General features: G+C 40.1%; 1 protein-coding gene across 1 annotated transcript in view; it reads right to left on the reverse strand.

Annotated features, from left to right (window-relative positions):
* Positions 1-13,780, reverse strand: part of DISC1 (DISC1 scaffold protein) — a 688,592-nt gene that overhangs the window by 24,787 nt on the left and 650,025 nt on the right.

A 13,780-nucleotide genomic window follows, 5' to 3' on the forward strand; every position in this document is an offset into this window, starting at 1 on the left:
ATATATATACATATAAATTCATCAGTTGTTTCTACCCTCACTGGGATTGAGTAGTGTTGGGTGAGGATGAATATGGGTGATTCTAGGGTTGGGCCCCATCTTGGGTATCATACTTTTTGCTATATTCAATCAGCTGATGCAGATTCCTATTATCCTTCACCATGTATTAAGGAACCAACAATAATTGCCTATCCATGAAAATAAGAGTTGGAATCAACTCAACAGCCATGGGGTTTTTATAGTGAAAGCCACAGATAACACAATAAAGAAAGGACATGTGACAGATGTGTATTTCCTGTCAGATTGTCAAGCCACTTAAAATTATGGATTACTGAGCCATGCTAGTATTTAAATCAAAAAAGAAACTGAAAAATATAAAAAGAACCTCTGCACTGCATAGTACATAGTTATAACCAAAAATGTGACTTGAGCTTCAAGGTATCTTTTCTCTTAAGTCTCATTCCCTCTCCTATAGCTTGAGGTAAACCAGATGTGATTACCACCATCCGTGAGTTTAACTGATGCATTAAAGTGTTTCCTTAATTCAGTATTAAAATCACAGCCTTAAAAATGTTCCTTCAGGCTGTGCTCCAAAATATTTGCTCAGCAAATACATTCCAGGAATACTATATAATTTCCTTTGTTGTTTTTCATATTGACTACATAAAGAATATTTACCTCAGACAAACGCCCCCTCCACACCACAAAAAAAATCTTTCACATCTATTTGAAATTGATTTTATGATAAGAATTCCTCTTTCCACATAAATGTTGGAATTTTACTGTGATTATGTAAATGTCAATCAGACTAGATATTCAGGGTCCATCTTTATTATTCCACATAATACAAGTATTCATTCAAATATTTAAATTACATGGTGACACCCTGAGTAAATGGGTATTTCTTTTAAAAGCATCCAGATGTCCTAAGTGGTAAGGAAAGCATTTGAAATATTTAGACATCTAGGTCAGAGCAAGCAATGAATTGCCTTTAAGAGCCAATGAGATTAATTAAAAACAGCAACAACAAAAGCCTGATAATTCATATATGCTATTTAGGCCATGGTTTCTAGTTTACATGAAGGAACATTTTTGAAAATTCTACTTTATACTGTACAATTGTTCAAAAGGATTTGGATTGCTTTCCTTTCAGCACACTTAGCTCGAATATCAAAGTAGAGTATGGCTAAACTCTACTAGAGCCTTCTGAGGAAAAATCTACTTGTAAATGAGATACACAGCATCATCTACCACCTAAATAATCTCTGTTTAACACAAGGATTCAGATTCAGGGAACTGTGACATCAAACCATAAGATCCTTTTGTATAAGAAAATCAAAATGGGCCATAGCTGGGATTTCCACTTTAGGGGAGTGTGCTCTATAAGGTCCCTACTGCTAAGGAATTTTGAACTGCAAAGAGTAAAGAAGGACTATGGGAACAAAATCAAACACCAACCTTCATCCTGCCCATTTTAGATTAGAAAATAAATTTTAATTTTAAAATATTTTTTTGTGAACTATGCAATTAGAAGTGTATGAGAATTGTCATTGTTGTTGTTATGTGCCATCAAGTCGCATAACAGCAACTCACAGCGACCCCTACTTGGGTTTCTGAGGCAGTATCATGATGGAAGTAGATTGCCCAACCTTCTTTCCGAGCAGTGGCTGGTGGGTTTGAACCACCAGCCTTCTGTTTAGCAGTCAAATGCCTTAGGCACTATGCTACCAATTACTGTTTTTAAATACCAGCATATTTTAAACATTTTATATTTTTAAATTACTGTGTGAATCATAACAAATTATGGATAACATTTCAGAGAATAGGGATTCTAGAACATCTAATTCTGCCCATGTGGAACCTATATATAGGCCAACAGGCAGTCATACTAACAGAACAAGCGTATACTGCATAGTTTCAAATCAGGAACAGAGTGTGTCAGGGTTATATCCTTTCACCATACTTATTCAATCTGTATGCTGACCAAATAATCTGAAATGCTGGACTATATGAAGATGAATGTGGCATCAGGTATGTAAGCAGATTCATTGAGAACCTGTGATATGCAGATGACACAAATTTGCTTGCTGAAAGCAAAGAGAATTTATTGATGAAGCACTTACCAATGTATATCAATGACTAGAGTCTTCAGTATGGATTACACCTCAACATAAAGAAAATTATTCCTCACAACTGGACCAATAAATAACATCATGATAAATGAAGTAAAGATTGAAGTGGTCAAGGATTTCACTTTACTTGGATCCACGTTGAATGCCATGGAAGCAGCAGTCAAGAAATAATATGATGTATTGCATTGGGCAATCTGCTGCAAAAGATTTAAAAGTGTTAAAAAGCAAAGATGTCACTTTGAATACTAAAGTGTGCCTGACCCAGGCCATGGTATTTTTCAAGTGCCTCATATGCATACAGAAGCTGCACAATGTCTAAGGCAGACCAAAGAAGAAATGACAACTTTGAATTATAGTGTTTGCAGAGTATATTGGATATACCAGAAGAACCGATTTGTCTTGGAGGAAGTATAGCCAGAATATTCCTTGGAAGTGTGGTAGTTGGAGCTGTGTGTCAACTTGGGTGGAGCACAATTCTGTGTGGTTTAAGCTGTTGTGATGTGGTTATTCCCATGATGGGATCAGAGGATTATGTTTGAGCAGGCAATCTGTTGAAAGGGAGTTTCCCTAGGGGTGTGGCCTGCTTCCAGTATATCCAAGGACATCCTGGGAAAAGAGACATTCTTCTATGGATCAGGATTCTATTGTGCTGCCTACAATTGTCCGTGAGTGAACAGTCCACCATTTGGCCTGGAGATCTTGGATTTGTCATTCATTGGAGTCAACAGCTGGTGTACTGCCTGCCAGCCTTGACCTCCACAGCCCCTGTCATTGCAAAAGTTGGGAAAAGCATCCAGCTTGACATGGAAAAGTCTCCAGCTTGACGTTTGATCCAGGAACTTTGGACTTGCCAGCTTCTATAAGTGTGTGAGCCATTTTCCTAAGATAAATTTCTCTCTCTATATGTATATATATAAGCTTTACTAGTTTTGTTTCTCTAGAGAACCCAGTCTAACACAGAAGTGAAGAAGTGAGACTTCCTCTCATGTACTTTGGACATTTACTCAGGAGGGACCTGTCTTGGGCAAAGGAAATCATGCTTGGTAAAGCAGAGGGTCAATGAAAAAGCGGAAGACCCTCAACAAGATGGATTGACAACACTGTCTGCAACAATGGGCTCAAACACAGCAATAACTGTGAGCAATGATTATAAGGATGGTGCAAGACCAGACAGTGTTTCATTCCATTGTGTTTTTCATTCTGTTGCTATAAGTTGGAACTGACTTGATAGCACTTAATAACAACAAATGGCAACATTTAATCTTGGCCCTGGATGTCATCCTTACAAGCTAAAGCATGATTTACACTCTCAAAATGAGTCTCAGGCACCTGCAGCTCCCTGGAAAGAGATGAACAAACATACTACTTGTGGTGTCTACTCTTTCCTGCACATGGCACTGTGGTACATGCCTAAGAGGAAGAAGAGCAAAGGACTACTCTAACTCCTCACACTGTTAGTCAAGTTTTTGGGTTAGTTGTTGTTAGGTGCCATCAAGTCAGATCCAACTCATAGCAATCCTGTGTAGAACAGAATGAAACACCACCCAGTCCTGCACCAGCATCACAAGCTTGCTATATCTGCAGCCACTGTGTCAATCCATCTCCTTGAGGGTCTTCTCCTTTTTTGTTGACCTTCCACTTTACCAAGGATGATATCCTTCTCCAGGGAATGGTCCCTTCTGACAATATGATTAAAGTAGTTGAGACTAAGTCTGGCCATTTCCTCTTCCAAGGAGCATTCTGGTTGCACTTCTTCCAGGATAGATCTGCTAGTTCTCCTAGCAGTCCACGGTATGTTTGGTATTCTTCACCAACACAACTCAAGAGCATCAACTCTTCTTCAGTCTTCCATATTCATTGTTCAGCTTTCACAGGCATATGAGGCGACTGAAAATACCATGGCTTGGGTTAGGCACACCTTAGTCTTCAAAGAGATGTCTTTGCTCTTCAGCACTTTAAACAGGTCTTTTGCAGAAGATTTGCCCGGTGCAATACAATGTCTGATTTCCTGACTGCTGCTTCCATTGGTGCTGATTGTGGAACCAAGTAATATGAAATCTTTGACAACTTCAATCTTTTCTCCATTTATTATGATGCTGCTTACTGGTCCAATTGTGAGGATTTTCATTTTCTTTATGTTGAGGAAGACTAGGCAATCTACTTCTATAAAGATTTACTGCCTAGGAATCCCAAAGGGGGTTGCTATGAATCAGAATCAACTCAATGGCAGTGAGTTTGGTTTGGTTTTTAGTTTGCCTTAAAGAGTCCTGAGATGGTGCAAAAGGTTAATGTGTTTGGCTGTAAATGAAACATTGGCAGTTGGAATCCACCCGGAGGTGCCTCAAAAGAAAGGGCTGGTAATTGACTTCCGAAAAATTAGCCCTTGAAAACCCTATGAAGCATAGTTCTACTCTGACACACATGGCTTTGCCAAGAGTCAGAATTTACTCAAGGGCAAATGGTAAACTGCCCTATGAAACTAATAAACTGCATATTCATTATATAAGTCAGTGTTGTGCTTCCTTTGTTGTAAATACCTAAGCTAGTCCTTGCCATGCAGGTGATGACCACCCTGTCATCTATTTTTCAGTGTTCATAATCAAATGCCTTTGAAAAGCCAGATGAATTTCCAAGGTGAAAGATCTTGAGAGCCTGGAGGCTGTTTTCCTCAGAAGCACTAAGCTATTTTTAATTAGTGGAATAAGTGACACAGATAGTCCCTGGGGCAGGGAAGGTGGTACCACAATTTTCCAAAAGGAGGGAAAGCAGGTAGATGAGAGGATTCCACTTCCTTCCCTTGGGTGGGCAGAGGAAGCTAACAAACTGATAATGTTAATTAACTGAGAGAACCAGCAGGAACCAGACAACTTGCTGCAGCACAAGCACCTCTCACAGATTTGCAAGTTGGCTGGTGCACTCCTGTAGAATTCAGTGACCAAGGCTGGCCAGGTGCAACCCTCTGGGTATGCCTGCTCACTGTTGCTCCTATCGGTTGAGTTCTATTTGCTTCTAAAGCTACTTAGGTCAGTTGTAATTAATATTCTAATTATATAATTTAAACATTACAAAAAACAATGAAATGTTCATGTGAAAAGAGAGTCCTTGTATTCATAAAAACCTGTTAAAGGCCTTGGAAAGACTCAATTATATTTAAGAGGGGACAGGAGGAGACTGAGCATTACTTTTCAAAGAGAGCTACAAATTTCCTGTCCATTTTGAAGACATTGAACTGGGAAATTGGAGATTGTGCTTTCTAGGAGCGCTGAGGTCAGGTGACAGCACACCCATGCTAACAAACCATTGTCCTGTGTCAAACAATAAGCAGATGAAGGTGTGTGTCTTACATAACAAAATAAGTTTAAATTGCATATGTATCATTTTTTTTGATTCTCTGTTTTACGTGGTTTTTCAGTTAACCAGCCAATTGCCAACTTTGACTGAGTCCTGATTGCTTCCACTGTACTCTCAGGATAAGACTGCTGGGTTTGCATGCAGTAACTACATTTTAGTGAAGGCAGAACTTTTCTGTATTCCCTGGCTCTTAGTTTTCTCTCAATGACATTAAACAGGAAGAGGAAAACAAGCTGATAGGTCAGTAAACCTTTTCCTGGTGTGTCTTCCACAAGCTCCAAGATAGATAAGTTATCAAGAGATCATGAAATTCAGAATCCTGCTGTAAGGAAACCCACTCTTCTTATCCCCATTTCACTGATGCTGCTATTCATCATTATTGTTGTTGTTGTTATGTGCTGTCGAGTCAGACCTGACTCATAGTGACCTCTCCTTCAGTTTCTGAGGCAGTATCACTATGGAAGTAGATTTCCCAACCTTCTTTGCGAGGAATGGCTGGTGGGTTTGAACTGCCAGCCTTCCGGTTAGCAGTCAAGTGCCTTAGGGACTACGCTACCAGAGCTCCTACTCATCATTAGTCAAATTAAATTTTCAGCTGTTTTATAAGAATTAGGCCTATCCCTGAAATATTTGCTAGAACTAAAAATAAGTTTAAAGAACTCTAGTTGCCCAGTGGTTAAAGCATTTGACTGCTAACCAAAAGGTCGGTGGTTTGAACCCCAGGAGAAAGATGAGGCAATCTGCTTCCATAAAGATTTATAACCTTGGAACCCCTATGGGGCAGTTCTTCTCTGTCCTATAGGATTGCTATGAGTCAGAATCAACTTAATGGTAGTGGATTTTAATGATCAGTTTGGAATCCCTGTATGGCGCAAGTGGTTAATGCACTCCAGTGGCTAATCAAAAAGGTGGTAGTGTGAGTCCACCCAGCGGTGCCTGGGAAGAAAGGCCTGGTGATCTACTTTAGGAAATCTGCCAATGAAAACCCTATAGATGACAAGGGTCTCATCTGCAACTGATCATGGGGATGATGCAGGACCAGGCAGTGTTTTATTCCACTGTGCCTGGGATCACTATGAGTTGGGGCTTAAACCACAGTGTTTAGTTTAAGATGTTAAGAACATAATCTTTACCACAGATCCAGCTTCTTTTCACAAACAATTGTGGAAAAAAGAATGGACATACAATAATTCCTGGGGATGCAAATCTGAACAAACAAACCTGCACTGTCTTGTATCTTATTGCTTAAATGCTTTAATCGTTTTAGCATGCTGGCTACTCAAATACTGGAGACTACAACTGAAAGTTGCCAGTTCTCTTTCAGCCTTGGTCAACTAGCTTCTGGTAGCAGCTACTGGACCGGAAAGGAAGTAGATCAGGGGGAAGGGAAGAGTGATACTGCCCAGGGAACTCTGCAGGAGGGAAGCATATTATGCAGGAGAAGCAGAAAGAACCCAGCAGGAGAACTGCGGATGGTAAAGAAAGGATTACACAGGTATAATGGCCAGAACAGCAAGTACAAAAGAGCAACTTCACAGCCACAGTGGAGAAAGCTGGGCTCACTGATTTCCCTAGCTTCTGTCTGGCCCCTGTGCAATTTCTGTAATGTCTATAAAGCAGAGCCAACAGCACCTGATTGTTTCCAGAGTCCACAGGGAGGCTTGGAAGAATGTTGTAATGAAACTGAAAGAAAAGAGAATTCTTACAATTTGGGGAAGTGCATACTAAAATTGGCCTTTTGCCCTAGTGCTGACTTCCTCTGTCACAAAGCTCAAAGCAAATTACTCTGCCTTAATGGGCTCAGCTCTAAAATGGGGGATATGATGCTGAGCAGCCAGATAGGGCCCATAAACACAGTGAAGACTTTAATGAATGACAAAGCACAAAATCATATAACCACACTGGATAGATAAGCACAGAAAAGGTTTTGAAAATAATCTCCCTGTGGACCTCTGTAAGAAGTTAGCCATTTTTCATGGGAGATTTGGTCAAGCAGAAATTGACTGCCTCAGGGCATCATGCTTCACTTGGAAAACCAGCGTGGGATGGCCAAACCTTACTGCAAGTTTCAAAGCAAAATTATCTCACAGCAGCAAAACAAATAGATGTTTTAGCCACAGGATAAGTATTCAAGTACCCAGCCTTCAATGACTCCCTGGAGTACAGGCAGGAAAGCAACAACACCTTCCTAATGACACCCTGTTTATTGCTTCTCTGTGCCATCTGTAGTCTAAAGCCCTGGACTCAACTATAGACAAGAGTTTTTCTTAATCTTTCTCTTCTTGGGTTATCTTCTACTACTCACTTCTGCTTCTTGACAAAGGAAACAAGGTATATTATTTTAAAGGATTTGGAGACTTAATAACTGCCAGAAATAGTAATAAAAATTTACATTTATTAAGCCTCTACTATGAATATGTCAGAATCCCCAAATGGTGCAAATTGTTAATGTACTCAGATGCAAACCAAAAGATTGGAGTTTCAAGTTCCCAGAGGTACCTCACAAGAAATGCCTGGTGCTCTGCTTCTGTAAAGATTATAGCCAGGAAAACCCTATGGAGCAGTTCTATGCTGTAACACATATGATACACATGTAACACATGATAAACTTTTGCAACATCAATGACTTTTTCATTGTAAAAATCCTCCCCTCAACAACATAAACGGCAACTCTACATGTGGTCCTCACCAGGTGGAATACACAGGAATCAAATCAACTATATCTATGGAAAGAGGCAATGTAAAAAGTTACTATCAGCAATCAAAACAAGGCCAGAAGCTGACTGTGAAACAGACCATCAATTGCTCATCTACAAGTTTAAATTGAAGCTAAAAAAATTAAAACAAGTCCAAGAGAACCAAAATATGACCTTGATTATATTCCACCTGAATTTAGAGACCATCTAGTGAATAGATTTGATGCATTGAACACCAGTGATCGAAGACTAGATGAGCTGTGGATGACATCAAGAACATCCTACATGAACAGAGCAAAAGATCATTAAAAAGACAGGAAAGGAAGAAAAGACCAAATGGATGTCAGAAGAGACTCTGAAACTTGCCCTTGAATGAAGAGTAGCTAAAATGAATGGAATAAATGATAAAATAAAAAACCTCAACAGGACATTTCAAAGAGCAGCTCAAAAAGATAAAGTATTATAATGAAATATGCAAAGATCTGGAGTTAGAAAACCAAAAAGGAAGAACACATTCAGCATTTCTCAAGGTGAAAGAACTGAATTAAAAATCAAGCCTTGAGTTGCAATCATGAAGGATTCTATGGACAAAACATTGAATGATGCAGGAAGCATCAACAGAAGATGGAAGGAATACATGGAGTCACTGCACCAAAAAAGAATTGGTCAATGTTCATCCATTTCAGGAAGTAGCATTTGATCAAGAACCTGTGGTCTAAAGAAGTCCAAGCTGCACTGAAGGAACTGGCAAAAAACAAGGCTCCAGGAATTGACAGAACACCCACTGAGACGTTTCGACAAACAGAGCAGTGCTGGAGATACTCATTCATTATGCCAAGAAACTTGGAAAACAGCTACCTGGCCAAACAACCAACAAACAGATGCAACACTAGAAATGCTCACTTGTTTTTGCCAAGAAATTTAGAAGATAGTTACCTGGCCAACCAGAAGAGATCTATATTGTGCCCATTCCAAAGAAAGGTGATCCAACAGAATGCAGACATTATCAAACAATATCATTAATATCACACACAAGTAAAATTTTGCTGAAGATAATTTAAAAATGGTTGCAGTAGGATATTGACAGGGGACTGCCAGAAATTTAAGCTGAATTCAGAAGAGGGTGTGGAATGAGGAATATCATTGCTAATGTGAGATGAATCTTGGCTGAAAGCAAAGAATACAAGAAAGATGTTTATCTGTGTTTTATAGACTAGGCAAAGACATTCGACTATGTGGATCGTAACAAATTATGGATAACATTGCAAAGAATGGGAATTCCAGAACACTTAATTGTGCACATGAGGGACCTGTACATAGAACAAGAGGCAGTTACTCAAACAGAACAAGGGGATATTATATCATTGAAAATCAGAAAATGAGTGTGCCAGGGCTGTATTCTTTCACCATACTTATTCAATCTGTATCCCAAGCAAATAATCCAAGAAGCTGTACCCTGTGAAGAAGAACACAGCCTCAGGATTGGAAGAATACTCATTAACAACCTGCAATAAGCAGCTGACCCAAGCTTGCTTGCTGAAAGCAAAGAGGACTTAATGATGAAGCACTTACCAATGAAGATCAAAGACTACAGCCATCAGTATAGATTACACTTCAACATAAAGGAAACAAAAACCCTCACAACTGAACCAATAAGCAATATCATGATAAATGGAGAAAAGATTGAAGTTGACAGGGATTTCATTTTACTTGGATCCACAATCAACCCCCATAGAAGCAGCAGTCAAGAAATAAGATGACATAATTACACTGGGCATATCTGCTGCAAAAGACTGTGAAGTTTTAAAGAGCAAAAACTTTGAAGACTAAGGTACACCTAACCCAAACCATTGTATTTTCAGTCACCTCATATGAACATAAAACCTGGAAAATGAATAAAGAAGACAGAAGAAGAAGTGATGCATTTAAATTATGGTATTGGTGAAGAATATTGAAAATATTATGGATTGCCAGAAGAATGAACAAATCTGTCTTGGAAGAAATACAGCTGAAATGCTCTTTAGAAGTGAGAATGGCCAGACTTCATCTCACATACTTTGGTCATTTTGTCAGAGGGACCAGTCCCTGGAGAAGAATGTTGTGCCTAGTAAAGCAGAAAGTCAGTGAAAAAGGGGAAAACTCTCAACAAGATTGATTGACACAGTGGTTGTAATGATGGACTCAAACATAGCATAGATTATGAGGATGGCACAGGTTCAGGTAGTGTTTCATTCTGTTGTATATGGAGTCATTATGAGTTGGAACTGACTTGATGGCACCTAACAAAAACAAGAACACGTGGTTGTCATGAATTGGAATCAACTTGATGGCAAGAGGATTTTTTTTGTTTGTTTTGAATTGTTTTCTGTGTTATCTATGGAGTCCCTGGGAGCTCTGGTGGTGTAGTGCCTAAAGCATTTGACTGGTAACCAGAAGGCTGGCAGTTCAAACCCACCAGCCACTCCTCGGAAGAAGATTGGGTAGACTTCCATAGAGATACTGCCTCCGAAACCCAAGGAGGGGTTGCTATGAGTTGGATTCTTCGACTCAACAACAGTGAGTTTGGTTTTTGGATGGAGTCCCTGAGTGGTGCAAATGGTTAATGTGTTTGGCTGTTAACTGAAAGTTTGACAGTTCAAGTCCATTCAAAGGCACCTCAGAAGAAAGGCCTGGCAATTTATATCTGAAAAATCAGCCATTAAAAATGCATAGTTCTACTCTGAAATATGTGGTGCCACCATGAGTCAGAGTTGACTAGATGGCAACTGGATTTATGTATTTCATTTATTTGAAGATGCATTATTTCATTTAAGTCTTCATAACAACCTCATAAGGTAATTTTCATTACCCTCATTCTTTTAACCCATGAGGAAACACAGATGGTGGCTTAACTTGAACACAGACTCTAGGCCTTAGGCTCTTTTCACCAGGCTATGCTGTCTTCTGATAGTCCTGAGTCAAATGTAATAGATTCAAGGATCTACAGTCCTGCTGTTAAATAGGTAGATGTTACTCTTTTTAATTTTAGTCACTTTTATAAAGTTCTATACAGTAAAATATCCTCTTTCTAGTGCATAGTTTGATAGATTTAGACCTTTGCAGCCATGTAATCACCATAACAATCAAGAAAAAAATAGTCTTATCACCTTCCTCTCCCAAATTCCTCATGTTGCTCTTTGTAATCAACTCTTTCCTGCAATCCTGGCAATAGCTGATCTGTTTTCCATTACTATAATTTTGTCTTCTTTCAGAAAACATCTATAATCTTAAAATTTCTGGCACTCAGGAGTTAAAAGGATGCCTGGCTTCCTCTGTGAATGTAAAATGACCACAGTAATACAAGAGCATGTTACAAGGATAGTCACAGAAACATGATACATGGAACAGATGCATGTACAAGAACAGGAACATGGTATTATATGGAACAAGTATATGGTACATGGAACAGGTGTACTTTGACCCTCAAGCTTCCCACATTTAGGCAAATATGGCTTTGTTTTCCTAGCCACATAGATGGATCACTAGGTGCCTATAATCTTATGAATTAAGAGCAATCCTCTATCTGGGAAAGTCATCATCCAGGAGACTGGATGGACACATTGGCACAGTCAGAGAAAGGGAGGAAGAGGACTCCTCAGTGTCAGTGGATCTGATAAAGCCATCCTGGTCCTCAGGGGCTCCCGTGTCATAGCCAGAGTGCCATCGCATATCTGGTCTGGTTCCATCTGCCCTGGCTCTGAACTCTATGTTCACCTTTGAAGCCCCAGTCCAGTATGCAGAGACCTGGCCCCAAGGTTCTGCTGTTTCTTCCACCTAATGCCTCGGAAACCAAAGGAGGGGTCACTATGAGTCGGGTCTGACTCCATGGCACATAACAACAACAACAATGCTCCCTGGATACAGAAACACTCCTTCAAGCCATCTAAATACAAACATGGCCAGTTTTCAACACTGCTACTTGGGAGTTGGAAGGAAGGTTGGGTAATCCACTGCCTTAGTGATACTGCCTTGGAAACCCAAGGAGGGGTCGCTATGAGTCAGATGAGACTCCATGGCAGTGGTTGCGCTGCATTTTACCAGGAGGCTTTCGGGATGTTCCACCTCCAGTGCCTTGGCTGACAAGAGCCCATATCATCAATTGCAGTTTAGAGCAGAGCTTTCCTGGCCAATAGGGATTCCAGAGTGTGACATGACCAACGTTCTTATAAGATTATGCAATTCAAATAGTCAAGTATCCATTTCCAGACAGTACAGAAAGCAGTGACTGTGAAAAGCATGCGTATAACGCCTATTGGCAAGTATTGGGCTCTATGAAAACAGAGACTGAGAAAGTCCAATCAAGTGCCCATGCCACAGACAGGGACAGTGAGGTGGGGATTCTCCTGGCACTGCTCCCTCATTCAGAGGAGAGTTAATGGCAAATGTGGAGGAAGTCTGCATACCAAACATCAAATATGATTCCTAAAAGAGAAGTGTCATGTTCTTTCAGTCTCACCATGCTTTTATTTCCTTTTAATATTCAGAATACCTGGGCACATAGCCAGAAAAACAGCTACAAAGCCTCCACTCATGGCATTGAAATTGGAAAAAATTTCCAAGGACCTTTTCATTGGCAGGAATCATGTTAGGGATAGAGGGGGAAGTCAAAGTGAGGAGAGAGGGTAAGGGGTGAGAGGAGAGATAGAGGGAGTATAAAGAGAGACAGAGACAAGGGGTGGCAAGGGGAGGGGAGGGGAGCCAGAGAGATTTTTCTCTGTAATTCAGATAAGCCTTCAGCACAAATAGTTAAGTAAATCCATATGTCAATTTTTAATATGTACATTTCAGGCAAAGTATTAGATTTTTAAAATAAAATGAGTAGATAACAGAATCTAATATTATTTTTTTTTTTAGTAAAAAAATCAGTGACATATAAGAATGTATTAGACTATTCATTTTGAGATGAAATGTCTTATGTTTAATTGATCAACATCACAAAGTGTTCATGCCACAAGCAACTTCATAACACCCAGGTGTGTCCAATGACTGCTCCAACACCAGGCGGGTGACCTGAGCCTCACTCCCATCCAAAGTGTCCATTGACCTGGGCCCGGCAACCTCATGGGTCACAGGCCACTGACCTGCAGGCGTTCAAGTCCTAACCACAGACCTCAGCTCCTTGCAGACCTTCTTTGAGCTGCAGCAGAACCTGCTTGGGCAGGTGGGGTTCTGTAGGCACGTTTGAGTGCAGGCACAGTGCCACGTGAGCCAGCTGGGATCGGGGCCTTGGAGGCCTGGCCTGGTATCTAAAGTCAAGTAAAGGTTTACACACAAAAGGAAATTTTCTTTGTTGGTTACCAGGGATGGGTGTTGAAAGGAAGGAAAATGCTGACTGTTTAAGAGATGTGTTGATTTGGGTGAAGGGAAAGGCAATATAAGAAAAGTGTGTGATCAACACAACACTGAAGAAATGGAAGACAGAGAGGTGCACAAGAGGTACAGACAACAAAGGTAAATACTCTTACATACACAATACCACATTATCAGTAATAACAAACACTAATCTACAGGTGGATACATAGGTAGACAGGCAAGAAGATCAGGTATGGGTAGGTGTATGGG

This window comes from Orycteropus afer, unplaced genomic scaffold (genome assembly GCF_000298275.1).
Source record: "Orycteropus afer afer isolate SDZICR_OR568_19922 unplaced genomic scaffold, OryAfe1.0 scaffold00050, whole genome shotgun sequence".
In the NCBI taxonomy this organism is placed as follows: Eukaryota; Metazoa; Chordata; class Mammalia; order Tubulidentata; family Orycteropodidae; genus Orycteropus; species Orycteropus afer.